This window comes from Orycteropus afer, unplaced genomic scaffold (assembly GCF_000298275.1).
Source record: "Orycteropus afer afer isolate SDZICR_OR568_19922 unplaced genomic scaffold, OryAfe1.0 scaffold00503, whole genome shotgun sequence".
Lineage (NCBI taxonomy): Eukaryota > Metazoa > Chordata > Mammalia > Tubulidentata > Orycteropodidae > Orycteropus > Orycteropus afer.
Window position 1 is genome coordinate 102,625 of NW_006922090.1, and position 7,665 is coordinate 110,289.

At 40.8% G+C, this 7,665-nt stretch overlaps 1 pseudogene; it reads right to left on the reverse strand.

Annotated features, from left to right (window-relative positions):
- The window catches only part of LOC122151513, a 3,186-nt pseudogene extending 1,683 nt beyond the window's left edge, over positions 1-1,503 (reverse strand).
- Between the last annotated feature and the right edge of the window lie 6,162 nt (positions 1,504-7,665).

A 7,665-nucleotide genomic window follows, 5' to 3' on the forward strand; every position in this document is an offset into this window, starting at 1 on the left:
CCCAGAAAGGGGCTGCAGTGCCTCCACTGTCCACTTTCGGGTGGTGCCTGCATATTGCACAGAACCATCTGTAAACCAGGCATGAGTTTTCTCTTCCTCAGTCAACTGATCATAAGGAACTCCCCATGAGGCCATAGGTGCAGAGTGGGACAAGGAAGGTAATGTGACTGGAGTGGGGACCATAGGCATTTGGGTCACTTCCTCATGTAACATAAGTGTGCCTTCAGGTCCTGCTCGAGCCCTATCTCTGATATACCATTTCCATTTAATGATGGAGTACTGCTGTTCATGTCTAACTTTATGACTCTGTGGGTCAGACAACACCCAGTTCATGATGGGCAGCTCAGGCTTCATGGTGACTTTGCGGCCCATGGTTAGGTGTTCAGTCTCTACTAAAGCCCAGTAACAATCCAAAAGCTGTTTCACAAAAAAAAAAGAGTAGTTATCTGCAGAGGATAGCAGGGCTTTGCTCCAAAACCCCAAGGGTCTGCACTACGATTCACCAATAGGGACCTGCCAAAGGCTCCATACAGCATCTCTATCTACTACAGACACTGCAAGCACCATTGAATCAGCTGGATCATATGGCCCAAGTGGCAGAGCAGCCTGCTTGGCAGCCTGAACCTGTTGCAGAGCTTTCTGTTGTTCTGGGTCCCACTCAAAACTAGCAGCGTTTTGAGTTACTTGATAAATAGGTTGCTGCAACATACTCAAATGAGAGATCTGTTGTCTCCAAAATCCAAAGAGGCCCACCAGCTGTTGTGCCTCCTTTTTAGTTGTGGGGGAAGCCAGATACAATAACTTATCCTTCACATTAGTAGGAATATGTCGACATGCCCCACACCATTGGACCCCTAGAAATTTCACTGAGGTGGAAGGTGCCTGAATTTTCATTGGGTTAATTTCTCAACCTCTAGTATGCATATGTCTCACCAATAAGTCTAGAGTCATTGATACTTCTTCTTTACTAGGTCCAATCAGCATAATGTCATCAATATAATGGACCAGTGTGATGTTTTTTGGAAGCAAAAGGCAATCAAGATCCCTACAGACTAAATTATGACATAGTGGCTGGAAGTTGATATACCCCTGAGGAAGGACTCTAAAAGTATACTGTTGGCCTTGTCAGCTGAAGGGAAACTGCTTCTGATGGTCTTTTGAAATTGGTATTGAAAAAGAGGTATTGGCCAGATCAATAGCTGCATACCAAGTATCAAGAGATATACTAATTTGCTCAAGCAATGAAACTACATCAGGAACAGCACCTGAAATTGAAGTCACCATCTGATTAAGTTTGTGATAATCTACTGTCATTCTCCAAGGTCCATCTGTTTTTTGCACCAGCCAGATTGGTGAATTAAATGGGGATGTGGTGGGAATCACCACCCCTGTATCCTTCAAGTTCTTGATGGTGGCAGTAATCTCTGCAACCCCTCCAAGGAAGCAATACTGTTTTTGATTTACTACTTTTGTAGGTAGAGGCAGTTCTAATGGCTTCCACATGGCCCCATCATAGTTAAGTGTCTTAGTTCAATTAGGGCAGTTCCCACTGTCAAATCAGGTTTACATAAATAGAAATCACAGCAGTCTGCAAGGATGCTAGAGCTCCCTTCATAAATTTATTCCTTACCATACTGGTGAAAGTTGTGTCTTCTGGACTCTCCATTTGTGGCTCCAGGGGTCTAACCTGATAAACCCTTTCTAACAGACCAATTTCTATTAGCTTCTGGATACCTTCTTCTACATTATACCAAGGCAGGTCTGGTACTTCAAATTGACTTAAGGTAGGCCACCACATAATCCATGCCTCAGTAAGCCAAACAAATAAACTATTAGATCCTTTCCTAACCTCTGGAGCTGAAACATTGAATGAATAATCTGTACTTAGTGGGCCTAAATCAGTTAACTCAGACTGATCCAATCTTACATTACTTGCACCATTATCCCACACACTCAGTAGCCATTCGCATACATATTCTCCAGGTTTCTGTCTGTACATGTTAGCAAAATCAAGTAGATCTTTTCGGGTATAGGATACCACCTCCTCAGTCACACTTTCTATTTCACCTTTTGGCATTCACTTGGACTTAACTATAGTTACAGGTCTAGCAGCAACTATGGGTGATTGAGGCAGTTCCAGAGTGCATTCAGGAATGTCTTCCATGGCCTCTTCCTCAGGCAATGACCCAGCAGGACCAGTTTGGCTAATCCCATCAAACTGAGCTAGATGGGATAATTGTTTTACAGTAATCCCTTCAGATGGGAGGGATTCAACAGAATTTATGCTCCATATCCCGATCTTCCTGATTATCTGTCCATATGTCTCCATTCCAGGTTTCAGGATACCATTTTTTTCCCAATCAATGCCCTCACTTTAATATCAGACACCATTCTGGATTGGCAATTTAGCTGACATTGTAATTCAGCCGCCCTTACAATAAGACTCTGGGTTTGGTTTTCAGCAATATCAGCTCTGTCACTAGAAGATATAAGGCTTTCTTTCAGAGCATGGCTGGACTCACTGAGGTCTTTTATGCAACACTTATGATGAGACTCAGAAGCTCTGAGCTCATCTCTCTCTTTCACCACATTTTCTAGTGTAAGTAGGACCAATCAACCAACTTCCTTATATGCCTCTTGCTGACAAAAGTGCAGAAAAGAATAAAATATCTGATCACCCAGAGTGTCACTTCTCACAAGTACTTGATCTATTGGTGGTGCAATTTCACGTATTAATGTTGCACCTCATGCCATAGATTAGAAGGGCCTTCTTTACTAACAGACGCAGGGTCAGTAGTCTCTTTAAGACTAATCAAACTGGAGAACCAATTTAGGAAGCCCGTCCTTATGATTTTGTCTCTCTAGAACCACTCAGTACCAAATGTGTTATGCTGGGATGCTGGGTTCTCTAGAGAAACAAAAAACAGTAAAGCTTATATATTTATATATCTATCTATATACATACATATATATATATATATATGTATGTAGGAGCTCTGGTAGCATAGTGGCGAAAGCACTTGACTGCTAACCAGAAGGCTGGCAGTTCAAACCTACCAGCCACTCCTCGGAAGGAAGGTTGGGCAATCCTACTTCTGTAGTGATACTGCCTCAGAAACACAAGGAGGGGTCGCTATGAGTCAGGAGCGACTCGACAGCACATAACAACAACATATATATATATGTATGTGTATATATATATATATATATATATATATATATATATATAGAGAGAGAGAGAGAGAGAGAGAGAGAGAGAGAGAGAGAAATTTATCTTAGGAAATGGCTCATACACTTATAGAAGCTGGCAAGTCCAAAGTTCCTGGATCAAACATCAAGCTGGAGGCTTTTCCTAACTCTTGCAACCACAAGGACTGAGGAGCTAAAGGTTGACAGGCAGTACACCGGCTGTTGACTCCAACAAATGACCAATCCAAGATTTCCAGGCCAAATGGTGGACTATTCACTCATGGACAGTTGTAGGCAACACAACAGAATCCCATTCCACAGAAGAATGTCTCTCTTCCCAGTATGTCCTTGGATATACTGGAAGCAGATCACACCCTTAGGGAAACTACCTTTCAACAGATTACCTGCTCAAAACATAATCATCTGATCCCATCATGGGAATAATTACATCATAACAGCTTAAACTGCACAGAATTGTGGTCCAGCCAAGTTGACACACAGCTCCAACTATCACACAGTTCTTCTTCAATTTGTCATTCCCAATATAGTATGTCATATTATAATCTGATTCAAAATGATGCAAAACAGTCCTTTTCAGCTCACTAATGCCTAGGATATTGATCTTTATGCATTCCATTTCTTTTTTGACAAATTATAATTTTCTTAGATTGATACTCTGTACACATTCCATGTTCTGATTATTAAAGGAGGTTTGCAGCTGTTTCTTCTCATTTTGAGATGTGCCACATCAGCAAATGGGGGTACTAAGAGCTTTACTCTATGCACATCAAGGCCAGCTCTACTCTGAGGAGGCATTTCTTCTCCAGTCATATTTTGTGTGCCTTCAGACCTGAGTGGCTCTTCTTCTGTGACTGTATCACACAATGTTTCATAAGGATTTCACTGGCCAATTCTTTGAAAAGTGGCTGGCCTCCTCTTTCTTATGAGACTCTTTTATTCTAGAGGATCCTCTGAAACCTGTCCACCATGGATAACTCTGCTGGCATTTGAAACTTTGGTGGCATAGATGTCAGCCTCACAGCAACACTCAAGCCATCACAGTAGGACAAATTGACAGATATGTTTGTCTCTCCTGGTTGTTCTGCACTGCTCTTCTCATTTGCTGGTCTTCCCCATCCTTCTTGCTTTCTCAGCTTGCCCCAGGGACAAACTTCCACCTTCCACTGGTCCCAGGGGTGGCTTTACCTTCCTTGACTGGGCACTCTACTTCTTTAGTGATACCAACTCAAAAATCCAAAGAGGGGTCTCTAAGTTAGATCCAACTTGACAGCAGTGAGTTTGGTTTGGTTTTTTGGTATATTTAACAACCAACCAATCCTCGCAAGGAAGGCTGCGTAATCTACTTCTGCAGAGATGCCAAATTGGAAACTCAAGGAGGGATCTCTGTGAGTCAGAACCTACTCGGTGGCAGTGAGTTTTTTGGACTCCATAAATTCTACCTCAAGGTTGGTGTTTTCCACTATAATTTCAAAATACTAACATTAATTTCTTCCTATAATTCTGATAATCTTTTCTACTGTCTTTACTTGATAATTTCTATTTTTTCTGCTTTATATGGTAATTTTTCAGACACTGTTTACTTTTATGCAATTTCCATTTCTATAGACTTCAACTGTCACTCATAGCATATAACCTCATAAGAAAAGTTGAAGCCATCAGAAAGAAACTTGAACGATTTCTTATTTCCAATTCTGCAAATCTAACTACATAAACATTCATCTTAATTTTCTTCACTACTATTGAAAAGGAACAATTTAAATCTACCATCAATTTGGATACTATTCCATTTTGCTCTTCAGGAAATTTACATTACTGACATTCAATAAAACTTGTCAAGCTATTGTATTGGTTTTCTTATTTTCTGTAAATTGTAACCTTTTTTCTTAGTTCTCAATTTTTATTCCTATTTCATTTTTTTGTTTCTTTATTATCATTACTTTAACTGTTATCGTTATGTGCCATTGAGTCGGCCCTGACTCATAGTGACCACTCCTTGGGTTTCCAAGGCAGTATCACTATGGAAGTAGATTGTCCAACCTTCCTTCTGAGGAGTGGCTGGTGGGTTTAAACCGCCAGCCTTCTGGTTAGTAGTCAAATGTCTTGGGCATTATGCTACCAAAGATTGTTCAATAAAGACACTAGAATACAACATTTTCCCCACATACACACTAAGTGAGTATAGTCTAAGAGGTAGAGTTAGGTTGAAATAATTCACCACGAAATAATCCTTGTATAAATTTATGTCAGATATTATCAAGTTTATATAACTCACTTCCATTCCTGGTTTGTTATGGTTTGTATTAAGTTGCAAGTTAAATTTTTATCAAATGATTTTTAAAAATCAATTGAAATAATCCAAAAACAATTTTCTTAATAATAGTGCATATTGAGGGAGCTCTGGTGGCGTAGTGCCTAAGACACTTGACTGCTAACCAGAAGGCTGGTGGTTCAAACCCACCAGCCACTCCTTGGAAGGAAGGTTGGGCATCTACTTCCATAGTGATACCATCTCGAAAATCCAAGGAGGGTTCGCTATGAGTAGGGTCCGACTCGATGGCACTTAACAATAACAACAACAACTGCATAGTGATACATTTTACAGTCATTTCTGAATTGTTCAACCATTCTTGTCTGTTATGGGTGTCCCAGAGTAATGCAATTGATGAATGTATTCAGCTTCTAACAAAAGGGTTTGAGGTTCAATTCCATCCAGAGACTTTGTAAGAAAGGCCTAGGGATCTATATCTGAAAAATATCAGCCATTGAAAATCCTATGGAACAGTTACACTCTTTGGACATACATGAGGTGGCCAAAGTCTGAACAGACTCAAAGTCACCCGGTTAAGTTGATTTGTGCAAAAAGGGCAAGGAGGTCACATGTTCTGACCTCTTTTAATCCCACAAGAGGAAGACAGTATCACCATCAATAGCCCAATGTCTATTCCTGCCAGGCCAGACATGCGGCCTTCCTCCAGCCCTTTTTCCAACTGTTCCTCCCAGAGCACCCACCACCTCTCTCCTGGGTTTGATAATTCACTGCAGTGATCACACAGAACTCACAGATTATGGAGTTTATTAGGGAAGCACGAGGCTACAATTCAAGTTCAGGAAAAATGCTCAGTCTCTCTCCCAGCCCACCGTCTCTCAGCGAAGTCTCTCAGTCTCTCCCCAAGCAGTGCATGTTCCTCGGTGTCTTACTCAGCAACGCGTATCTCTTGCATCTCTTTCCCAGCAGCACGTGTCTCTTTCAGTAGCACATCTTCCTCAACCAGCAGTCAGAGAGAGTTCTGCCTCTAGGAGGCCTCCTTTTGACCTTGGCAGAGTGGCCAAACCAACCAATCATAACAACAGAATTCTAAGCACCTGAGAGTGAGCCTCCCATAACATTGCACTGTGCCACACCCAACAGAAAAGCTCAGGTAGATAACATTTACAATCAGGAGCTCCTCAGTTGCTCATTCCACCACTGAGTTTACAATGATTTATGGGTACAAAAGCCATACTAAGTAATTTACTACACTGCAATTTGTTTATGATTTTATCAGTTATATATTGCTATAATAATGTCATATAGCAAATCACCCCAAAGGATATTAACATATATTAATTATTAGAACCATATATTTTTACTGCACATGAATCTATGGTTTAACTGGGGTCTTCTTTTGTTCTGAGTTGCATTTAGTAAAATTTACTTATGTGCCAATATTCACTCATGACAAAATGGGTCACTGCTCATTTTAGCTGATCCTTTTCATATTGTTGTTGTTGTTGTTATGTGCTGTCAAGTTGGACCTGACTCATAGCGACCCCTCTTTGGGTTTCCAAGACAGTATCACAATGGAAGTAGATTGCCCAACCTTCCTTCCGAAGAGTGACTGGTGGGTTTGAACCACCAGCCTTCTGGTTAGCAGTCAAGTGCCTTAGGCACTACACTATCAATAGGTTGCTATGAATCGTATCTGCCTTGAGGCTAGGCTGGAATTCTCCTCATAGTGAAAATAGGGGTCACAGAGAGAGACTGGAAGTTTGCAAATCCCTTTGAGGCCTCAGCTCAAAAATAGCACATCATTTTCCTTGTGTGCTATTATTCAAAGCAAGTAATAAATTTAACCCAGATTAAAGTAACAGAAGAGACAAGACTTCCAAGGTAGCAGCTTCAAAGTCACATTTTAAAAGAGATTAGTAGAAGGAGACATAAAGAAATGGGGACACTTTTTGCTATCTATTTACCACAAAGATGTATCATCTATTAGTAGTTGAGTCAAAAACAAACCACCACAGTCGACTGGGTCCTGATTCATATTGACCCAACAGAATAGAGTAAAACTAGCCCATAGAGAGTTTCCAAGGCTGTAAAACTTTATGGAAGTATACTGCCTCTCCTTTTTCCCATGGAGCATATATGGTGGGTTCTAATTGCTGACCTTTTGTTTAGCAGCACGATGCTTTAAC